Source organism: Thermobia domestica, chromosome 10 (assembly GCF_964235325.1).
Source record: "Thermobia domestica chromosome 10, izTheDome1.hap1.1, whole genome shotgun sequence".
NCBI classification, from domain to species: Eukaryota; Metazoa; Arthropoda; class Insecta; order Zygentoma; family Lepismatidae; genus Thermobia; species Thermobia domestica.
Genome location: NC_137463.1, coordinates 56217347 through 56242292, shown reverse-complemented (window position 1 = coordinate 56242292; position 24946 = coordinate 56217347). Strand labels below are relative to the sequence as shown.

The window sequence follows — 24946 nt, the reverse complement described above, 5'->3', positions numbered from 1 at the left end:
ACTTGTAATCTACTCGTCAGATAAAAAAAAAAAAAAAAAAAAATGAGCCACTGCAAAAGCCTACAAAAAAATGACCCACGTTACCTGCAGAGTAGTCTGGAACTACCTAGGAAAATGTCATTGTAGTTGCATTTGTAGATTTTTAAAGAAAAGTAACACAATTCAAAAAAGACTGTTATTGACATACAATGAAGACGTTTATGAAAAAGTGTTGCAACTGCAGTGATACATCAGCTTCCTCTCCCATCCATGTTAGTCTGCAACAACGACAATTTTCAATTTACTCTCCTCAAAGATGATGTTTTTAAGTTGTGTCACCATTCTGTTAGAGATACGATAGTAGCGGTATATCTCGCGGCCACGAATAAAATGAATTTGGAGTGCAATAGTAAAATTTTTGTATCAGATTATTATCAACAGCAATAAATGAAGAATAGTATTGCCCACGACGCGCGATGTGGGTTAGCTTTGTCTCGAAAAAATATCGTCAAAGTACTTGTTGTCTCGAAAAGTGCATATTTTTCTACTTTTTTTCTTTAAAAAAAAAAACTTTCATTTTGTCTCCTATCTCATCAAGAAAATCTTGTCTAGTCTCGTCTAAGGAAGAATCGCTATGATCGAAATCATGATAGTAGACGCACTCCTGTATTTATGTCACAACAAAGACATATTAACGATATCTTATATACAGGAAAAGAGTAAATCATTATTGTAACAACTTTTTCCTGTTGAGAACCATTGTCCTAGTGTATCCGACGTGGCGTAGTCGAACGGTCTGACTTGTTAGGCTGTAACAGTGTTGCCAACAAGTTGATTCAAAAAGTCGCTAAATAGGAGATGAAACGACTCCAATTTGGGATGAAAAGTCGCTAAAGAAAATATACACGGAATTTCATCTGACAGAGTGATATATATATATATATATATATATATATATATATATAATTTCACACAACGTATATAATTTCATTTCATCGGATTTCCATTTCAATAATTTCATTTCATTTTGCGGAGAGAGATGTGTGTGTTTGTTTGTTTATGTGTGCGTGTGTGTGTGTAAGATATGTGATCACTTCAAGCCATAATACTATCTATGCTAGAGAAACGTAAATGAATGAATCAAATGTAACTAACAATAGTTTCACTTTCAATACAATATATATACTTGATAATCAATTTCACTTCAAGGAAATCAAAAATGAGCTTAGAAAAACGTACAAGTCTACAAAGAAAAGGCTTTCCACACTTCATTTTTACTCACGCTTGCTATCATTAATGCATATTATTTGTGCCTCTAAACGGAAGCTATGCAAACTAAAGGTCATTAAAGGTTGGAGTTGTCCCCGTTAGAGGGCAAGAGATAAACAGAAATTAAAGCGGGAATATGGAAATAATTGCTATGTATTCACCTAGCTCGTCAACATCTGCACTTATTCAAATAAGCGAAAGGTAAATGAACGTATATTTGAACTTATTCGAGCTAATAGTACTTGATTACAAGATAAACTGTTCGCAACCAAAAGTTGCTAGATTTGTAAGTCGCCAAATTGTCATTCAAAAATCACCAAAAAAGTCGCTAATATTTTGTCGCTGTCTTGGAAGTCGAATCCCCTAGAATTAGCGACTTTTCCCCCCAAATTGACAACATTGGGTTGTAATCGTGAAGCGAAAGCCACACTGGTGTCCGAACCTCTCTGTAGAACACTAGAGGAGCTTCAGCTGTTCCCGAAGGTTCTGTGTTCATGCGCCTGTAGTATTGAATTAGGTAACAAAGACAACAAGTAAATGATCGTGGAGACGAATGTCTCAGTTAGAGATAAAATGAAAAAAATAGCTAGCACACGTTCCTTTGGAGCATGGGGTGCCAGGTCAGTGACGCAGAAACTACCTTATATCATATGTCCATATCTCATGTAGCTTCGTTGCTTAAAAGGAATACTAAACTTCATTAAGGTAAACAAACAAACAAAGAGATGCAATATCTGCTTTAGTAGAGGAGGAAGAAAAGAGTTAAGTTGATATTACAAACACTATGAGTTCACTCTTCGTTATCTGGATGTTTTGAGATTTATCATACCTAGCAATCATACTATGCGAATAGAGTTAATATCATTAAAGCTTGTTTTGTAATACAAAACTATTGCATTAGTTTTTTCAGGACTTTAGCTTCAATATAGTTACCACTTCAAACCATCATGATCAGCATTGGCACTGGAGATTACCTTTGAAAATTCCAAAAATATCTAAACCATTAAGTATTATCGAATATAACAGGAAAGGCGAATGAACAATAGATAATACCTAGGTAAGCATGATGTGTTTAATTTTGTTACTGTACAAATTATAACAAATAAATATTAAACATAACTATGATTAATAACATCATGTATTTGTTTGTACCCAAGCAAGGTTTATTTCTTACATCAAATTATTTTTTAAAAAACGAAAATAGACTACCTAGTTGTATCCTTTGACAGATTATAGTATATAGTGGTCTGTCTAAAAGTTAGGCTTCAGGTTTAAGGTATAAAGTTCAAAGACTTTCTCTTTCTGTCCGAATACATGTTGAGTGGGAACTCCAAGTGAAAGTTCCAGGGACAGAGCACAGAGAGAGAGAGAGAGAGTGATGGAAAGATAGAGAGAAAAAGAAACTACCATATAGAGAGCTTGAAAAGAACGAACCCTAGGGCCCTCCGAATGCTCTAGGGCCTTGGCTTCACAAACTTTCATTTCTGTTCTAACACTCGTTTTACATAGAGGTAAAGGCTTTTCAAGAAATTCTGTTCAATAACTTTTTTTTTAAAAAAAAGAAATTGACATAAAGACACAAATGATTTTAAAGTACAGTTCTTCTTTCTTTTTTTCAAAGTAATATGTCTAAACCCCTTATGTTCAATGGAATATTTCCTCTTCTTATGCTTTATTAAAAATTATTTTTTATGAAAAAAGGATATTTTTATGAAGATTGCTGGGTCTTTGTATCCAATTGTTTACAAACGTTTCAAGTCTTATCTTAAAGTATGCTAGTTGAAATGACCGTTCTTCGCATGGCTAAAATAGGTTTATGGAACATATTTGAAGCCCCTTTTGCTGCTTTGGATACGCATTTCAATGCACGTTTAAGGATAAAAGACCTGTAAAATATTTTACCTTGGGGATACATTTGGAAACTTTGTATTCCTTTAGGACGCGCTCTTTAATAAAAGTGACATGATTTTAAAATATTATCTAGAGATATGTACGAACCATGTTCCAAAATTCATTTCAAATATTTAACCGATTCTTCTGTGATGCAATCATTCACACATTTGAATGTTGCGGAAAGATACAGATATTTTCCCCTTACCCAATCAAAACAGAAACTCTCGAAAACGCTGACTTAGCACTCCCATTATGATGAGTATATAAACCCCTTATTTTCATCTTTCTAACTTAATGAGATATGAAATGTTGTGTATTTTGACATCAAGTTTTGATTCTCCTATACTCTGCTTAGTAACAGGTTGACTGTCGAGGCCAGGTTGCGTGTAACACTTTTTGGGGCCAAGTAACAAAAAAATTGCGAAAATGAATCAACATGGTACGTCTATTTTGACATCATTGTTATAAGTGCCGGTTGCTTTCTAGTGCCAGGCTACGAGTATCGTGTAACATTCTGAAGCCAAAAGATATTTTTTTTTACCATGTTAAAAAGTGATAAGTGAAACATATATGGGTATCGCGCTTTGAAACAGCTGATGAGATGAGGCACAAAAGTGGGTATCACCGCTTCACGATTGACTGTGCTTGAGACCCAATTTTGGGTCTCATTGCTAGTCAACCTGTTACATCCTTAAATCAAAGTAACATCATACGAATTTGTATGCTAATAGTATTAATATTATATTCACTAATTTTTAACTTTGCTCGTAGTTTAACTGTCTATTTACACTGAATATTTAATTATTGTATACAAGCTTGCTCTGGATATCTTAAACCACGTATGCTTGTTCTTGGTATGGATCGTCTTAGATAGAGACTTTGCTTTAAGTAGAAATCCATATTCTATATTTTTCTACTTCAAGAATACTACTGACTATTTAAATCGTGTTCACTGTTTGAGTGATTCTATTGTAAACAACGTGCAATTATATCTCTCCGCCATTTCCATTGAAACGACTGTAGATGTATAGACAAATCAAGGTGACGAGCCTTCGTAATGATATAATCCACGACTGTTAAAATTCTTCATGGATTTACCTAATGATAATATTAAGATAATACATTTTATCATTTCCATATCTTGATGTTGATATTTAGAAATGCGTCAAAAGCATAGTGTTTAATATGGATTCTAAAATTGAATCTATTTTCTGTGGATACATTCTTTCTAGGTTGCACTTTGGTTGAAAGGGCCAAACCATTACCAATCTTTCACATGGGTTTCTAATAGTGAACATGATTTACATCTGATGCGCAACAACTTTATAAGGAGTTATAGGCATGTGTACATTTATTTCATGGTAAAACTAAAATCAGATAGGGCGATTGTATACCTCATTTTTGTTCCCAGGAAAACTAAGTCATTACGCAACAAATTTACCGTTGAAGCGCTTAGAGGGTGAAGGTGTTATGTGACAAATTATACATTTCGAGGAAATTGAGTTCATTTTTTTTTTTATATAATTACATTTTTGCTGGATCAATATTCATATTACAAATACAACTTTCCTTGTTGCTATATGTATGAAAATTCATTCTAAGGCTTTTCATTTTCAAATGTTTCATTTCCCTCTTCCATGAAAGAAATTATGTAACTAACTGTTTCACCCGCTAATAGTATAAACAGTATTGATATTTCCAAAAACGTTCTTCAGGTGCTAACCCATGCACATGCTAGTGTCTACATCTTAGAGAAGAATAACATTAAACCAAGTATGTGATATAGTTTAGTACTGTACAGTACAAGATATTAAACAGAAAAATATCTCAAGATAATTTTAACACGTGCTTCATTTATCTTTTACAATATGTTCGTAGTACTGATTATATTCTTTGGTAACAAATTGTAATAGTTTCTTAATATCTTAACTTTTCCCCTTCAGCCCTCGAGTTTTGTGGCCAGTTCCTGGAAATACAATGTTGTTGTGAACATTGTGTTGTCTGTCTGTTTTATATAGACGAATTTTCACTTTCCCAAATGGTATGAAAGTGTCATAGCTTTCTCTGACAAACAAAAACCAAATTCTACTCCTATCAATTTAATACCATTCCTGAAGAGAACGTTTTTACCAAGGATATCTCTTTTCCTATTTGTGAGTTTCAAAGACAACCCTAGGTTATCTCTGAAATGAGATTCCATATAAGTTACATTATTTCCTTTAGTTGTTTAGAAAATAATATTACGGTATTTCTCTTGCATATACAACTTTTGGATAATGCCACGTTTATTTCCCTATCCAACCAAAATCACGATCAGAGTCCAAATAGATGTGATCTACCTCTGGGAATTTGTGCTCGTTTGACTTGATATAACCTTTCAATATTATGTGTTAATAAAAAGGAATGATTTGAAAATTGATATTCTGAATGGCACATGAATCTGTTCATATTCTAAAATTGTCTTTCCCTGCAGATCTTGATGTAGCTCTATGATAGTTAGTAATGAGCTTGCAAGTTCAGTCCGAGAAGCAGTATCTTCTGTCCAAGTGCAAAATACAGTCGTATCCTTATCCTATGAGGTGGTATGTAAATCCTGTTTTACATTGTACGTAAGTGGATAAAGATGCTATGAGCACACATTTGTTACATGATACTTCCTTCCACAAACAAACTCGTTTGACTGTGTTGTGTAACATATCCGCTTCATCGCTTTTTAATCTCTTTATTCAGAGGAGGAATCACTTGAATGGGGTGTTGTAGGGCAAGAATAACACATAACACTTTTATCTACCACCAGAACTCATTTTGTCGAAAATATAACGACACGTTTGTCCTCTAAGGGCTTCGATTACTTTTAAGATATCAGAAATAATATTGAAATACTTAGAAGTATTTCCAAACCTCTCTCCACCGAATCCTGACTTTTCTGTAAATATAGTTAGGGGTTAATTTACAAATGTCAGCATAATTTATTAGTATATTGAATCTCGACTTCTAAAAAGCTGTGAACACTTCCCGAAATAAATTACTGCATTAAGTACCCGGTAACAGCTACGCAATTCATATGTACCTACTTACCGATTCATAGATGGCAGGCAGTAGCTTTGTTGTAAATGTAGGAAAGGTGGTAGCTTTCTTAACGAAAATTAATGAAATGAAATAAGTGTTTTGTAAAAGCAGCTTACGAAAGTAAAAGCAAAAAAATAGTTGAATAGTATTTTTCAATACTGTTATACATAACTAGCAGCGTTCACCCCGCTTCGCTGCGGTCACCCCGGAACGCAATAAACTTTGTTACTTAGATAATTTTTACTTTTTCGCTTTCAAGTGATATGATAAAAACCATAGAAGATTGCAGTAAATCTTAACATTATATCGCCTGTCATTTATGTTAACCCGCCCCGCTTCGCTACGGTCATCCCGGTGCTGGCATATTGTAAAAGTGTCTGTAAAAATAAGCAAATCAATTAAAAAATTTTAAACAGAAGATTCAAGTATTTTCCGCTCTATATCGCCTGTCATTTATGTTAACCCGCCGAGTGACACGGTCATGCGGGTTGCATATAAATACGTTTATTTTTACCTATGATGAACTAATAACAAAGGATTTGTACGTTATGGACACTTGAATGGTCAATTATCTCAAGACACTGGTAATTAAAAATTAAAGTGATATGATAAAAACCATCTAGGGTCCAAATCCTAATAACCCCCCAAAAATGAAAGAAATTGGTTCAGCCGTATTAGCGTGATGAGCGGACAAAGGATTTTGTACGTTCTCTTTTATATATATAGATTATTTATGTTAATTTCTTACAGATGAATCTATTATACGCCGAAATAAATGTCATTAATAAGAATAACTTGCTGATTTGGATTGTTAAGGAAATATAAAAGTAATTTTTTAATGGGACATATGGATGAAACATATATGCGTCCCAATTCTTTACATACTCTTACTAACTTCTTTTCAACTTAACTACAGTTGTAAAGTGTTTATAATTAACTTTAGTACTCCATTACATTTCACTAAAGAATTGAGGAATCTTTAATTCTGTAATTCCTCGCCGCCTTGTCCCCAATGGAACACTGTTACTTTTCTTAACATGCTGTGTAGATTCCAAAGTAGTTACACCTACTTTGTTTCGTTATTTCCTTAGAAGGTAAATGGCCGGATCTTCGTTAGCCTTTCCTATTAGCAGGAACTGATGTAGTCCCTTATAAAAGTTTTGTCCTAACGATCCACTAATATTGCATTTTCATTTATTTTTTCGTTTACAAAATCATTAGCGGTCCTAAATAAATTCGTCGTGGCGTGCAATGTGTTAATAATTTGTGAATTTACACTATAAAATTGTTTGATTAATCAGGAATAATGTTATAATGACAGTCACTGTACTGATATACAGAATACCACTGTTGACTCAGTAATGCAGTGGAAACTGACGTAGGGTCAGTAATCTCATATCTTTCAAAACATCCTGCTGCGGCTCATGATCACTCCTTTATTCCTGTTATTTATTTGTCATTTATTTTCTAAAATTCCATAGTTACAGTGACAAATAATAATGCATTTGAATGTTTTTATTGCTTTTTATCTTGCTTTATTTCTTCTTATAGAGTAACTAATAGTTTTTTTTTTGTTAATACGAAATTATTTCTGTATGCTAACTTTTAATCTGTCAAACTACGAATACACCCTTTTAATATGTTAAAGATAAATTGTACTTCTTGTGCAATTTCAGGCAACCTTATTCTCAGTGAGTTGTATGAAATTATTTTATTAACTAACATATTATCTTGTCAATTTCAGTGAATCACTTGGCGAGACTGTATTATGAGCTTTAATTGTCAAATCATATCAATTTCGTTGTACAGTTGAGGCAATTTCACAGAGCACTGGTGTATAAATGACGACTAACATTGAACAATAATCGACGTCGAATTATCTTTATTTCGAGTAATGCATAATAATGCGTAATATTCCTAATTTAAAAATAACATCATTGTTACATTTGGAAATTATACCGTACTTCTCACTCTATAGCAGCATTGTGACTTTTATTAACTTATATATACATATGACATGATCATTTCAATATCTGATTAAATTCTGAAGAATTATATAGGGTCTACTAGATGATTGTACACTGTCTTCACAGTTCATCGTTCTAATACGAGCACGAATCTCCTCCTCATATCCTCATATATCTGCGCATATCTCTTTAAGGACACAATGTGAGTTACGAAAGGACTCACAAAGGAATGGACCCTTGTTAACAAACAAATAAACTAAGTATTTTAATATATATATGTATGTAGGAACAAGTTTGTGGCAAAGATGTATAACTTATAGAAGATGCAAATGGAGATATTCTGTTTTCTTTTGAACCTACGTCTGAATACGCTTCATTGCGATTCTACAGTCTTTCGGAGATGGGAAAAGTTTTCCCATTTAGATTAAACCAAAGCACTACCAGCAATGTATGTCAACCGCTATACGCAACTCTTCTACTGGTTTACCTAACACTATAATATCAATCTTGGTAATATCTTAACGACAATGTTAATTTGAAAGGCTCGAAGCTGGTTCAAAAATGTTGAATAGAAAAAGCGTTGAATAGAAATCATTTTGAAAATTTGATTCAGAGCCAGAAAATGTATACAAACTTTTGATTGACTAGAGAAGACGGTAAATTCCTTGAGTGGTTTCGTTTCCATGATATCATTATCTAAAAAGATTTTGACCAAAATATTTTGATATTTTGATATTTTAATGTATAGGCAGTTGTCAAAATCATATTGCCTCAGGATTGCATGGATCAATTACATTTTTGCATCGCTTTTCATCAGCGGGGCTATATGAGATGGGATCCAATTGTTAAAGTGGAACTTTTGCTTTCATAGAGCTATTCATGGTCCACATAGATGTATCATATTTTAGGAATGTAATTAAATAGTACTTGAAAGCTTCTGACAAGATCGCTGTAGTTGATTCCTCATATATCTGTACATGTCCCTTTAAAAGCACTAGTGAAGGACAGGAGGACACACAAAGAGAATATATCCCAGTTATCAAAAACAATTAAACGTTAGCATTTTAATATATAGATGTGGGAAACATTAATAAGTTATAGATAATATCAAATGGAAATGTTATTTTTATATATATTAAGTCCATATCAGAATACGCTTCATTGTGATTCTACGGGCCTTCAGAGTTGTCAGCACTCAGTAGGTTTTAACATTTAGGTTAAAGTAAAACGCCTGCAATGTATACCAACCGCTTTATGTAACTCTTCTACTGTTTTCCGTAACACAAGAGTATCAATCTTAGCAACTCCCTAGTGACAATATTAACTCATGGGCTCAAAACGACTCCTAAAACGCTGAGTGGAATTATTATTAAAATTTCAATGAGAATTGCACAATTTTGTATTCGCAAATTCTGTCGAGGAATCTGAAGCTCAAAATATATAAAACGATAATCATTCCTGTTGTGCTGCACGGTAGCGAAACATGGTCACTTATTTTAAGGGAAGAGCACAGACTAAAAGTATTTGAGAATAGAATCCTGAGACGTATAGTCGGACCCAAGAGGAGCGGGAATCGTGGAAACTTCATAATGAGGAACTTTTTTAATTTATACCTTTTGCCAAAATTTGTTAGGGTCATCAAGTGTAGGAGGCTTAGATAGGCAGGTCATGTAGCCAGAATGGAAGAAAGTAGAAACGTTTGCAAAGTTTTGACTACAAATTGAATCGGGAAAGGACCTGCAGGAAGACCTAGGCGCAGATTGGAGGACTATATTAAGATGGATCTTGAAGAAATAGGAGTACAAACTAGAAACTGGATGCACATGGCAAAGGATAGAAATAGAAATCAATGGAGAGCTTTTGTGAACGCGTCATTGAACCACCAGGCTCCATAGGCCACATAATTAGTTGACCGCCAAATATACACAAAATTTTATATTCAGTAGCAAAAAAGGGCACGTTTCTAGAGGATTTCGTTTTCATCATGTTATTGCCAAAAAAAGATTTGGGCAAAATACATATAAACTTAGCATTTTCATATATATAGATAGTTATCAAAAATCATATTGCCTTAAAGTTGCATTAAACAATTAAAGTTTAGCATCCGTTTTCATCAGCGGAGCTACATGAGATAGTACCAAGTAGTTAAAGTGGAACTGTTGGCTACGAAGTGATACTCATGGTCTACAGAAATTATCATCTTTTAGATATGGGATTAAATAGTACTTGAATGCTTGTAAAATTTTAATTCAAGTAAATATGTATTTTTTCACAATTGCTACTTACTGTAAAAATATACTTTGTACTTGAATATATAATTTAATATTTAAATTTGTTTTTTCCAAGTAGGACAATTAAGTCACTAGGCTTCTGGATGGTAAAACGTTTAATGGCATTTTTTTTAAAATATTGAACACAAGGTGACTTAAAGTATCTCCACAATATCTCTCAAACAAATTTCAAGGAGTTCAACTTATATCCTTTTAACTTTCTTGAAAATAAACTTACGCACATACAATTTCATCGAAAAGCAGTAACCCTAACAATAATGTCAAAACCGGGTCGAAATTCATCCAGCGAAATAAGGGTTTCACGAGTTTTACTAATATTCAATTCATGAAAAAAAATCATGTATCTCTCAAACTGAGGAAGAACGAAGAATTGCTCCTCATGCCCTCCGCAAATAACACCCCAGGCCTGTTGTCACCAGGGGTTGATCCAGGGGGGCGATCATCCCTCCAGAAGAGGAAAATTTCTTATGTTATATATAAATAAAACCCATCCCAGAGTTTGGAACTCTCAAGTTGCAGTATTACAACCCACCGTTCCACCTTCTAGAAGTTCGTCTTGGATCCGCCCCTGATCGTCACTCATAAGTCAGGATTTTTTTCACAATCTAGTCATCTGCACAAATAAATGAGCCGCGAAATAGTTTCTCTGTATACGACAAGGAAAACGAAATCAAAATATGTTGATTTGTTCTGATACTATTGACAAAAGAATTCATTTTTTTCTTTTGATAATTATACACAGTTGTAAGGAGAAAAATCAATATTCAAAATCCTTTTATGTAACTCCAAATGAATAATCCAAATAAAAAGAAAGAAGAAAACAGCAAGTAATGGTTGGGAGAGAAAATCGTGAAATAGCAAAATTTCGCTTCGTGGAATTAAAGCAGTCAGAAGAGGGATAATGTATACCTGTAAAATTCTGATCTGCACGAAAAGCTTTTTGTGAGGCCGCATCCCTGTCTCTGTTTAATCATGATGACAGAAACAATGCCAAGTAATGAAAGGAAATGGGAATTGAACAATGGTTAAACCATGAACAAAAAAAAAAAAAAAAAAAAAACGAAATAAAAACGGAATTTTTGAAAAAAAAAAGGAAAGAAAGGAAAGAACTTATGAAAAAAAGAGGAAAAACAGAAAGAAATAAACGAAAAGCTTGAAAAGTTAGAAATGACGTTTCAATTGTTAATTCTGATGAAAAAGAAGGGTAACGTTCGTAATTATTCTGTGTTTTGTGCCGTAGCATTTTACTTGATTTATTTATTTATATATCTATTTATTATTTTTGTTTATTACTGATTATTTCTTTGTGTCCTCTCTACTAAACCTGAAGATTTTAATGAAATTACTGTATTTACCTGGTTCTGCATAATTTCATTATACATATACTATTTAATGTAAATTTGATATTGTGCTTTTGAATAGCCCATACTATAACCGTTGATTTAGAATAATGGTGTGACTACCTGCTAATTCAACCTCCGGTTCTGGTTCAGTGTCCACATTAATACTTGGTTGGTTGCATTTTAACGTCCTTTTGAGCGACAAGACTGCATAAGACTCGAGCCTACCAATAGTATACAAACCATCGTAATGTGTGCACATTTCAAGTGTCTTGTACCCAGGACACCGTGCACACCAAAGGCGCTCACGTTAGCGATTAATAAGTGGAAAGGCTTCGTGTTAATAATAGTAGACCCTATTATCCATAACATCGGTTGGATAAAACACAAAAAAGTTAAAGTAATGATTAGATACAAATAAGGCACATGGTACTGTAGCTATATGCTTTTCTAAAATGTAATCCTATTATGGCCACTGTGGTTCAGTATTAGAGCTTTCATCTTAGGTGCCTGAGGTCATTGGTTAAAGCCCAACTTGAGCAAATGGGGTTTGTGGTGCCCAAATAACGTGTGCGTTGTTTTCGGGATTCTCTCATTTTTCCTGCTTTATTCATCCTACCATTTAATTAATTCTCATCACCAACATCTTTTTTTTTAGCCTACATGACATAATGGTTTGATGTAAGCCTTATAGTTTTTTATAGCCTATATTAAAATGAAACAATAGGAGGCTAATGATATTTTACATTGGTATTGGCAACCCTGCAATTCTTCTTCATTTCATCCTTTTGGGCCTTCTTCCACAGAAGACTAGCTCCAACAGTTTTCTCCCTTCTGTACATTTGTTCCTTCTGTAGTTTTGTTGTTGTAGTACATTGTTTTCGTTTCATCGTACGGAACCCATAGTTTCTCAATTTTAGAGCCTCATATCTCCCTTATTTTTATATATCAACACTGGTAACCCACATTTTGCTTATTTTCTTTCACGTCTTATGACAATTGTTTTAATGTCATAAAATAGTATACGTTCTATTTGAAAAACTATAAGTTTGTGTTGGGATGGCAACGCCTTCTTTGTCGCGTGTCTTCTCCCGTAGGTATCAGGTTATGTTTTATTTTATTTTTCCCTTTCTCCGTCGTTTTGGGGTATAAGTCGGCACAGTCTCGCCCGGTCACTGCTTTGTATATATAAATATATATTATACATAGCGGGTAAACGAGGCATTTTCTCATCGAATAACTATCATCGCGATAATTAGCGACACACAATTAGTAAAGGTGCCAAGTTTCATAAATATATAACTGTCACGGTTCATATTCGTCCCTTGTTTGCGCTTTCTATCTATTGTTCTCTAGGTGGGAATAACTTCTATTTCTAGATAATCCATCAAAAGTGTGTACACACTTCAATGAAACAAAGTAATACGAGTGAATACCCATTTAAAAAAATCCGAAATAGTGCTGCTCTAGGCCGAACTTCATCAGTACGAACTTTTCCCGCTAAGCGAGCGTCAGACATCTCGCCCTGAGTTTAGAGCATCCAGTGTCATAGCTTAGGAAGGTTCTCTCTTGTCACAGTAATCACTTTTTTCTTCGTAAAAGCAGTTTCCTTTTAGTGATGGGCGATGGCATCTTGCTTTAAGTGATGGCCGATTTAAGAGACCAGTGTACTGCTGTGCAATTCTGCCTCCTGTATGGACTGCTCTTAACAATAAGTGACAAGAAATGTCTTATTTATGATATACAGGTGGACTGCTTTTTCCGCAACAACAATGTGTTTGCTCACGAAGTCATCTAAGTACACCAGTTCTTGGCGAAGAAACACAGCGTGACTCCTTTGTCTCTTGTCTCTTACCCTCGTTCCGTATAACATTTTTTTTTTTTTGTTACCACGAATAAAGAAGAGGTTGAAAGGACAATTATTTGATGTTTTAGGAGAGGGGAAAAAACGGAAAAGCTGTCAATAATCAGAACAGATAATTTGAAAAATATTTCCAAGAATGAAATCGTAGCGTGAACAAATTTATTAAGCATGATGGAGTGTACTTTGAAGACAACAAGACTACTCCCTTAAAAAAATTAAATACATAGTTTTTAAAAAAAAAAATATTTTTGCTACACCCTCGTATATTGTGCGTTTCGCTAGACTTAATTATATTCACAGATTTAATACATATTACAACAAAACACACTGTACAGCTCTCAGCACCTGTACAGTTACTGAAAATGCTCAAAATGGTTGCAAAATGTCTATGAATTTCCGTGCTTCAAATGCCAAATGTGCACTTGCCAAATTATGTATTCATTTTATTTTAATGAACTCTATATACCTAGGTATAAAATAAGATGTATAAAATACAAGAACATGCTGAACAGTTAAAAGGATCTCTCCGGTATACTCTGCGAGATTGTTTCAATACTAAATTAAGGCAAGTTCAAAAATTGTATCTATTCTCATTCCAGTGTTGACAGGGCTTTTTCTTAAGAATATTCAGTAATTGTGTAAACATGTGCACGCTATACTGAAATCACCAGATATTGGTTTTACTATCAGAAGAATATTAATAGTGCACAACTTCATCTCTTATAATCGGATTTTATGAATTTAGCATAATCCAAACTTTCATACTACATGAATACTGTTATAATGTGGCTGCTAAACCGCAGCCACCGATATACAGGCCTGAGAGCGCTGACGTCACGAGGCTCATAGTCATAACCGGTAGGACCAAGTCGCGCTCTTGTTTGTTTGATGTTTTATTGTAAATTGTGAAGGTAAAATATACAAAACAGATCATTGTGAGCAAAATTACAGCAATTGTGGTAAAAAAAACATTAGAAAATAACGTTAAAAGTAAAAGTTAAGTCAGTATACTTAGCTTAATCTTTAAATATAATATAAAGTTTATAACTCCAGCAGCATCTCTGATTTCATAGCTTTATCTACAGTTTCTCTTGCGTTTGTAGTAATATATTAATAAGGATTGTAAAACTCATAAGTGATACAACAATTATATATTGTTGCACCAGAAAATAAAAGAGCGAATGACATGTGTACTATAGCATGGAAGGATAAGAGAGATTCATTATTATAGACTGTAAGCAGCCAATATGAATCAAAAGTTCTGAAATACGTTTCAATTGAATGTTATACGTCCATACTCCTACAAAAAATCTATTTTCCAAAGGTGTGCACAATGAAACACCGCAAAGAGTTTGTGTAGAATTTTTCAGTGTATAAGTGGCATTATGAATAGTGTATACAGCTACACCTTGTACAGTATCTGTATTCAATTATGTAAACCATTTAGGAAATTAACCATTTTGAAAATACATGTAAGTTGTTGAAAAACATTCTTAATATAGTGTATCAATTGTATAACGGTTATTTAAGTTTCTGAATGCGTATTTAGTTCGATTTTTTTCATGAATAACTTGGTGGTGAATGACTTTCCGTGATGAAATAGTGGCCGCGATTATTTAACACAACAGACCCTAAGCTAATTCAACGTACTACTACTACTACTACTACTACTACTACTGCCACTACTACCGAACTATTGATCATTACTATCGCTAGAATAAATAATAATACTTATATACAAATACATTATAATATAAAAATAATACATAGTAATCATACTAATATTAAAGTCACTATACTAACCATAGAACATAGGGGTTGTGAAATACTAGGCACAGTACATGTTGTTAATTACTAATTATTAATTTTTTTGTATAATGCCACTGGCTCTAAGTACCATTTTTTGTATCTGTGGAGATAGAGTGCGAATTAAAGATTTTTCCTAGGGAATATGAGTTTCACCCATATACGGACCCAACCATCACACGTAAAATATATACAAAGAATGGGGAAAGTTATCCCTGCCAAGATGTCCAGAGGGTGAATGAAGTTTGCCAGAGGGGGAATTCCTGGCATCTCGCCGTCAATTCGCACATTGTGTGAATGGGCCTGAAGAATAAATTAAACTCTATACTGTATTAGGTTCTATATAGTACAGCAAGGACGTACGGAGGGGGTGAGTCCTACAGGTAGTGTTATATGCCGAAATATTCTAGACAGATAATTTACGTACTTTGACCTTTCGAATAGCTATCTTGCAGGTAAAAAACGGATTATTTTTATTTCAAGAAAAAAGTTTGACCGGTTTCCAAGTTAAAATTTTAGTAACTTCATAACAAAGTTCTTAAAATGCCGCCAAGATAATTTTTGGAAAGTTGGGACAAAGCTAAACCTGTTTCTTGTACACGAAGAGGTTTTACAAAATTTCATAATAATAGTAACAGCTATTTTAACTTTAAATTTTGCTGCCTGCAAATAATGCCGCTGGACTAATTTGAGGTACTCAAGTCTTATCAAAATCGCTTTCTTGTACGCGAAAACGCATGTACACAAAATATCGTGAAAAGATTTGACATATAATTTAAGCGCCCGAAGACTCCTCCATAGTAATCTGTGGTAGTAGAACCATAACTAAATCGCTGTATTGTACGCTCCAACGCATTTTTACAAAATTTCTTGAAGATCCTTTGCTTTTTTAAAAGTGAAGCACCCGAAAACGCCACTAAGCAAGTTTTTTCGAAAGTTGAGACTAAGCTAAATCTCTTTGCTGTACTCGAAAAAGATAGTTTTACAAACTTTCAGGTACATTAATTTGAGAAACTTAAAACTTAGCTAAAACGCTTTCTTGTACTAGAAAATACATTTGTGAAGAAAGTCATTTACATAATTTGTTCTTTTTAAAATATAATTGAGGCGCCCCTAAAATGAAGAGCCCTAAACACCACTAAATTAATTCTACGTAATTGATCCATACCTAAACCGTTTTCTTGTACGTGAAGATGCATTTTCACAAATTTTGTAAACATTCTTGGTTGCTTTTGTAATACAACTGAGGCGCCCCCAAATTGATGCTTCCAAAAACACTACTGAACAAGATTTCCAAAAGCTAAGACCAAGCTAGATCTATTTCTCGTATCAAGAAACGTTTCACCATCAAATTTCATGTAAATTGTTAGAACCGCTTTCAATATAATGAATGGACTTTCAATCATGCGTGCAGACTACGTGGGTGTTACGCGATCCCAGCACCAACAAGAGTTTTAGTTTGGATTCGAGTTTGAACCCGTTTCTCTTGCGTTTAAGTCAGCTATGTTACCGACTGAGCTAGGACAGTCCCAACTTATCCTTCTAGTACCGACATATTTTATTTTATCACAGCACAGCCCTTTATGACAGTGTTCATAAAAGATTTTAACTAAAAATAAGTCATTCAAATATCTAAACATCTCGCCATTGATATGCATTCACATAAATTTTGGGAAGTCGGCGCCGTTAATTTCAATCCTTCCTTCATTGTAACACAAAAGCCCTACCGCTGATGACGTCACATTTTTGTCCACAGGCCTGTATATCGGTGGCTATGGCAAAACTGGCTTAGGGGACCTCATCATTAGCTCTGCAGACACGGTGCCCTGTGACACGAAATAACAAATCTTATGCGAATCATCTTTCATAAGTAACGGAATCTCGCTGGAACCGAAAGGTCTGCTGGCCGCCATTGTTGCGATTGCTAATTACTATTAAGCACAAGTTTCTGTAAAACGATATCAACATAAAAAATGTATTGTTTTGCCATCACGGGCACATAGGGTTGCCATGTTTTAAAATTAGAAAAGCCGTGGATTTAAAACCGTAAGTACGAATGTGAACTTGTGAATTACGAATACTGACCTGGGATCCTTCAGACCTTTTTGTGATTTCTTTGTTAAGTAACACTTCCAATGTACTTTTCTAACGAAACTAAAGTAAAGAAAATTTAGTTTTTGCCGTTAATGTTTTATTAATTTCAACAAATGTGAGTTTCGAATTGTAAAGTAAGTAGGCCTATTAAGTAAGTATTACAGTAAGATATCTGAAATTGTAAGGGTATCTATAAGGCAAGTTTTTCAAAAAAGAAAAAAAGCAAGCGATATATGATAGATATTGTTCATACGATTTTCTCTCTAAGAAACACAATGTAATTTCTAAATTTTTATCATAGGAAAAGTAAAACTTATTTAGGAGTCTTGGTCCATCTCATAACATTTCTAATCAATTTTAAAGATTGCTACTTGAAATCGTACTAAAATACAAAATTACCATTGTTTCATAATATATGAAATACAACATAAATATTTTAAAAGAAAAGATATTAATCTAATCTAATCTAAGATAAAGAAAAGATAATAATAACTAATCTAATCTAAGCGAAATACTAAGGATACCGTAATTCAATTTGCAATCATTTCTGAATATATAAAGACTAGGTAAAAACATGTTCAGCTGAACTGGACAGAACAGTCATCAAAGAAGTCATGAATAATTCAAATATGTTTATCACAACACCCACAAGCGAATATCCATCCGTATAGAACCTACACTAGATTACATTAAAAACACATGAACTACACAAAACCACTGTGCATTAGATCAAATCTCCTATTAGCACGCGCACTGGACAAATAGCTCACAGCCTGAGCCTGAGTGCGAGTCCAAAGTTAATTCAATAGCTATTGAGATTGACACAGAGATGTAGCAGTATATAATAACACTTATCAACAAAATCGCCTTAGATTTTTCTTTATCCAAAAAGCGAGTGGTTTTTCGTGATTAAAAGATGATTAAGCGGGGTACGAATATAAGATCTGAAAATCGGGTGGTACCCGCTAAAATCGGGTAGTATGGCAATTCTACGGGCACGTCACTTTTCGAAAATTAACCTTGAATTGGAATTGTCAACTTTGATTCCGTCCGTCAATTGTAGATGACCATTTCGTTGCTCACCATAATTTACTTGCATAGCAAGTTCTGCTGCTTGTGATTTTGTCCATTTCTTCTTGAAGAATCACCTAAATACTTTATTTTCTTACATTCCAATAAATGAATATATTTTTGTTTCTTTCTTACGATTGAGGACAACTTAGTTTACATTGCCTTTGTTCACCTTTCTCTGCTGGAATAATATCAACTAAGTCTGTATTCTATCATTAAAAATGTCAAATTAGTCTGTTTTCATTAATGTTTCCTAACCGATATGTTGAGTATTTTCCGTAAAGTGTTTTAGTATAGACTTCTATATTCATGTTGAGATGTAATCTACAGACATTAGACTAGTCACTACTTGATATGTGCCTAGGACAGAAGGATTTAGATTTGATGAAGACCCAATTTTTGGGGACCCTCGAGCGGGAGGAGCCCTAAGCTAGAGCTTGTTTAGCTTATACGTAAATCCAGCATTCGTACTGGTACCCATCAAGTGAAACGACCGTGTTGATATTACAACCAAGGATGTTGCTTAAGGAGGCATGGCTTTGTAACATCCATTACCTAGGTTTGGTTTAATTTTCTCATATCTACCACGTGTAAAGTTCTCACTTTCAAATGAGCTCGAACCAGTGAAACCAGAATTAGCAGAACTCTGAAAAACGTCATATCGAAAGACAAAGTGATTAAGTTCATTCATATGCAGGGATTCCATTCCGTAATAGTTGCGTCAACGCTCCACAAAATCTGTTTCAGTTTGCGTTTTGTTACTATCATTATTCTGCAATTTGTTATTATCATTATTATTGTTATTATCGGTATTCTGCCTGTTGGCAGGTTCTAGGACTAGTGAGGTTTTTTGAGGTTTGGGCCTGGAAATGTTATTCCACATTTCTCGACCTTCACGTTTGCTTTTGACTAACAATATATTTTCTTCTATTTTTAAATAAGTTCTAATTTTAAATCAATTTATCATTGATTAGTTGCTTCGCAAGATGTGTCCAATCCAATTGAGCTTCCTAGTAAAAATACTGGCTAAAAGTACTCTTCTTTCCTACCCGTTTTGAAATATCTTTGTTACTCTCTCCGTCTAGTATCTTTTCTACCTTCCTCCAAAACTCTCTTAATATTTTCTAACTTCCGTAATATCCAAGTCTACAAATCATACAGTCCAGTACTTCATATATACTGTAGCACTTCCTCCTTAGTCCAACATTAAGCCTGCTAGTTAAGAGTGACCATTTTCTCGTTAAATGCCATTTTGCCTACAACAGTTCTCGATCTGATCTCTTTGGTGCAGTAAGTGTCTCTCACCTAGATACTTTCCATATATTTGAAATGTTCGATCTTTTCAATTTCTCTTTGTTCTACTCTGACTCTTAAGAGATATTGTCATGACTTTCGATTTCTCGACGCTCATTTCCATTCCATATTGTTTCCGAGTGTCAATTGTTTTTCCATCATCTCCTGTAGTATTTCTTCGGTTGTAGCTATAATAACTGTCATCCACATACCTGACCTTTTTAATGATCTGCTTTCCAATCCTGAAATCACAAACTCCCATTAATGCTTCCTTCATTAGGCATTCTGTAAATGTTGAATAATTGGGATGAAATTGTACATCCATATCTGATTTTTCTTCCAATCTAGATACTACTGATTTCTCCTTGATTCAAGCTCAACCTCACTTGTTGTCCTATCTAAAGGTTGTAAATGAGTCACCGGTTTCTTCAGTTGATCCAAATTCCTTTAGTTTTTTTTTTTTTTTTATCAGATTGGTCTAATTGATAGGGTCGAAAGCTTTTTGCCAGTCGATGAACCACAAACACAACAGTTAATTAACGTCAAGAATTTGTTCTGATATAATTCTTATCAATCGAAGAGCATCTCTGGTGCCTTTTCCTTTCCGGAATCCAAATTAATCTTCCTCTAAAATATCTTCTATCTTACTTTCCAGCCGCCTCTTTAGTAGGGGCGCAATAGCATTTCTAGTGTGGGAATAAGACTGCATTTCTGTGTTACTGCAGTTCTGTGGTTACTGCATTTCTTTGCCTGCTTTTTCGTAACGTTAGGTGATACAAGCTATGTAACATTAAGAAAAAACCTTTGGACATTCTCCACGCAAGTAGATCTTGTTAATAAGTGACGTCAGTATTTTATTGCATTGCCTCACAATCCCTTGAGCAAATTCGGTGGTATGTCATCGTCTGCAGTGATTCTTTTCTCTGCATATCTTTCACGGCATGTTCTACTTCACTTTTCAATATGCTGGGTCTTTTGATTGATTATACATCTTCCTCTATTTTGATCGCAATATCTTTTGAGCAGTTCTTCTGGTTATATAGATCCTTTATGTATTCTCACATTCTGAGAATTTTTTGACAGTCAGTTACTACCTGACCTTCTTGATCTTCGATTGAATTTTGATTCTTTGAGTTTAACGTCCCTTTGAGGAGCGAGGTTGTGTGAAACTTGACCTACTGATTAACGTGGAATCCTAACCACATAAGCTCCTACAGCTAATCGAACCCAGCTCTTCCACGTCAAAGGCACGTACGCTAACCGCTTAGCCACGAAGGAGCTCTTGTTAATCTTCGATTTCAAACGTGCGTATAGTTTTGTTAGATTGTGTTTTCTAATACATCAGATCATATCTGCCGCGCTGTTGAAGCTCCATTATTTCTTCACATGAACCATGCACTTCTCTTTTGCTTTGTGGTGTAATTACAAAGCTATGAAAGGAAACGTGCGTCATGTCGCATCAAAATCTATTCATTTTGACAAAAATTATCAAGAGAAATTATTTTCTTATCATACTAGTATTTAAATAAAGAGATTCCGAAACTTTGGGTAAACTTACTCTCTTTTACCCACTCAATCTTGGTCAATTTTAACCACAACCAACGGTCCTGATTTCGTAAGTAAAATACATTATGTTTAATCAAATTCAAAGTATACTAAAAGAAAATTTCGTATGGATATATGCAAACTTGCAACTTGGGTTGGAAGTTACTTCCTAATTCTTAACGCATTGTAACCCCAAACCATAGGGTTCTATCTGATAATTGAAGAATTTCTTTAAAATCCATTATGTTTTGTGATAGAGAGCAGATGATTTTTTTAGAAGTTTGAGCCGAATAATAGAAGCTTCTACACTCGCTTCAATTACGTTCTGTTTATTTTTCTTATATGTTAAATATTATTATTATTTCTCAGTAATTTTTGTTGTAACTATCTTTAGATTTCTATTAGATTTCAAATTTAAGGTTTAATGCTGAAGATCAGAACTTCATTCGCTGTGTATTCTCTGTACCTCAGCCGTACTCTCTTTCTCTGTGTGTCCGTATAAAACTTTGTACATACCACAAACTCTGGGAGTTAGATGTTAGGAAGACAAAGAGAGAGAGAGAGAGAAGTTTTGCGAGAATCTTAAAGTTGCCGAATCCTAGACTTTCATCGAGTTTCCTGTTTCCTTGGATAAAGACGAAAATTTGTTTCAAGAAAATGGAGAAGATAGCAGAAACAAGCTACCGAAACGCGACTGTGCTCTAAGTTGGTGAAAGCAAGAGACAAGGAGAGAGAGAGAGAGCAGGGAGAGGAAGAAATTTGCTACCATTTCTACACAAGAGACTCCTGAGCTTCTGGAATAGTAGATGTAAATTCTCAAGTTACTTGTTTTACTACTCAAATTAGTTTATTTAGTAGAAAACTAATTGAAATTTCCAAAATCTTATTATCTACTTTTTAAATATTATTATTATTATTATTATTATTATTATTATTATTATTATTATTATTATTATTATTATTATTATTATTGTATACTGTTTTCAGAATATCCTATATTTTTATTGCTCTGATAACTGATTGGTAGATTCTTTCTTTTGGAACATACTACCAGAACTGACGCTATTTTTTTGTTAATTACAGCTACGCTTTTATATTGTTTTCCAATTTTATGATGCCAGGTGTCAGCCAATCTCTGTAGTTGGGAACGCTCATTGAGTAACAACATTTCGTTTTTGAAATTCTAACGAATTTTTCAAGGTTTTGAAATGACTTTTCTCGGAAACATAGTATTTAACTTGCGAAGTACTGCAATAAAACTGAATCACTTTCCTTTCACAGAAGAAATTACAGTAGATTTCCAAATTACGTGAATTTAATACCAAAATGAGAAGAATGTAGATCCGTACTTTCTGGCACGCTAAATTCATATCAAAAATAGTTCCTCCTTATCTCCTACCACAATTATTACTATACAGGAATCAATCTTGAAACCGGAAGTTGTGCTATGTTAATTTAAGATGAAGTCTATTTTTGATATCCTGAATCCATTTTTTTAAATAAGAAAAATGGATTGTTGCGTTTGTTCCCTCCTATTACTATTTTATTTACATTATTAGAGTTATTTATAATGTCTGGACATGAATCTTCTAAGCTCTGAAAGAAGCTTTAGATAGAGGGCTTAAAGATAAAATATAACCAATATCACCAAAAGTTGTCTTGATTCACTTGTGCACTGAACGTGGCATACGGCTAAAAAAATAATTTTGCACAATAAATAACATAAAAGCAATTTGATTTTTATAAAACATAGAAATGGTTTTACGCTATTTACGTCTTTGTGACAGGAAATAATAAGGAAAAATATACCACTAATTGGGTAAAATATTTCGGCATAAATTTGGTATAAAAAAAATTCCATCTTTATGAAACAAATATGACATTGTTTTTCTAAATTTGAGACTTACTCTATAATCTGAGTTTGAAATTGGTGATAGGAAAGATAGAAGGTCGCTTCCTTTTATAATGCACAGCATCAATTATAGTAATAATAAAAGAGAACCATCATCTTCATCACAGGTATACTGCCATTATTGACAAGTTACTTGCCGGAACTGGGAAGCTTCCGTGCTCCACGATCTTCAGCCAACCTTTTCGCCTTCCCGTACCAAATTTCTGTCTTGATAACATCCACCAGTTGTAGCTTCCTACGCCCTTCTTCCTCTCTATCCTGTCACCATAGCATTTAGCACGTCTCTTATGATGCAGTTTCCTCTTAGGCAATTTTCCAATCAGTTTCCCTTTCTCTCCTTAATCATGTCTAAAACTGTTCTTTTCTTTCCCACCATTTCTAACACCTCATTCGTTTTCCACTCGACCCAATTAATTCAATCCATTTTCCTCCACACCCATATTTCGAAAGCTTGCAGCCGTTTTTAATCATTTTTGCATAATGTCCATGTTTCTGCCCTATAAAGTAAAACACTCCACACGAAGCATTTTATGAGTCTTTTTCCCAGCTCTTTAATTCTTAGTTAATTAAAGAGAATTCCTCAGACAATACGAATTATTTCATTGTACGAATAAAAGCGGTAATTTGGTCGCTGAAAGGAAGCGACCGAAAGGAATCCTCCGAAACCAGACGTGGCTAACGATCACTACCCTTAATCTAGCCATCTTTGGAACAAGTAGCTACCGTGAGCTCTTGTTCAATCTGACACACAGTAAGACTTTATGCACTGAACTAGTTTACATATTTTTCTACCTTTGCACAACATAACATGTAGCACACGACATCGGAAATACGTCGAATCCAGTAGCGTAGCTAGAATTTCTTTCAGGGGGGGTCAATGGAGGGCCCAAGAAAATATTGAGGGGGCCATCTCCAATGAATGAAAAATTCTATTCACATAAATAAACACACACACACACACACACACACACACACATATATATATATATATATATATATATATATATATATATATATATATATATATATATATATATATATATATATATATATATATATATTTGGTCTAGGAATTAATTCGTGCGGTTGATACGCACACATTGAAGCTGTAGTACAAACACAAAATACATAAATACCTTAAGAAAAATATTGTCCATCGCTAGCCACCACTTTCGCCCATCTGTCAGGCAATGTACGGATTCCGTGGCGAAAGAAGTCCTCATCCTTGGAAGCGATCCAGTCAGAGACCCATGTTTCGATATCTTCTGAAGAAGTAAACCGCTGTCCAATCAAATCGTTGTTCATGCAATCGAACAAGTAGTAGTCCGAAGGAGCAACGTCTGGTAAATACGGCGGGTGGAGTAAAACTTCCCATCAGACATTTTCTAAATAGGTTTTGACCGGTTTTGCGACATGTGGGCGAGCGTTATCATGTTGAACAATAAGTTTATCATGTCTGTTCTCCCATTCTGGTCGTGTTCTGGCCAGAGCTTGCTTCAAACGCATTAATTGTCGTCGATAACGTTCTCCATTCATAGTTTCACCCGGTTGCA

At 34.2% G+C, this 24946-nt stretch overlaps 1 protein-coding gene across 1 annotated transcript in view; it reads left to right on the top strand.

The window, feature by feature from the left end:
* Nucleotides 1-24946, top strand: part of LOC145661471 (uncharacterized) — a 551403-nt gene that overhangs the window by 245789 nt on the left and 280668 nt on the right. The gene's annotated exons all lie outside the window — the stretch shown is intronic.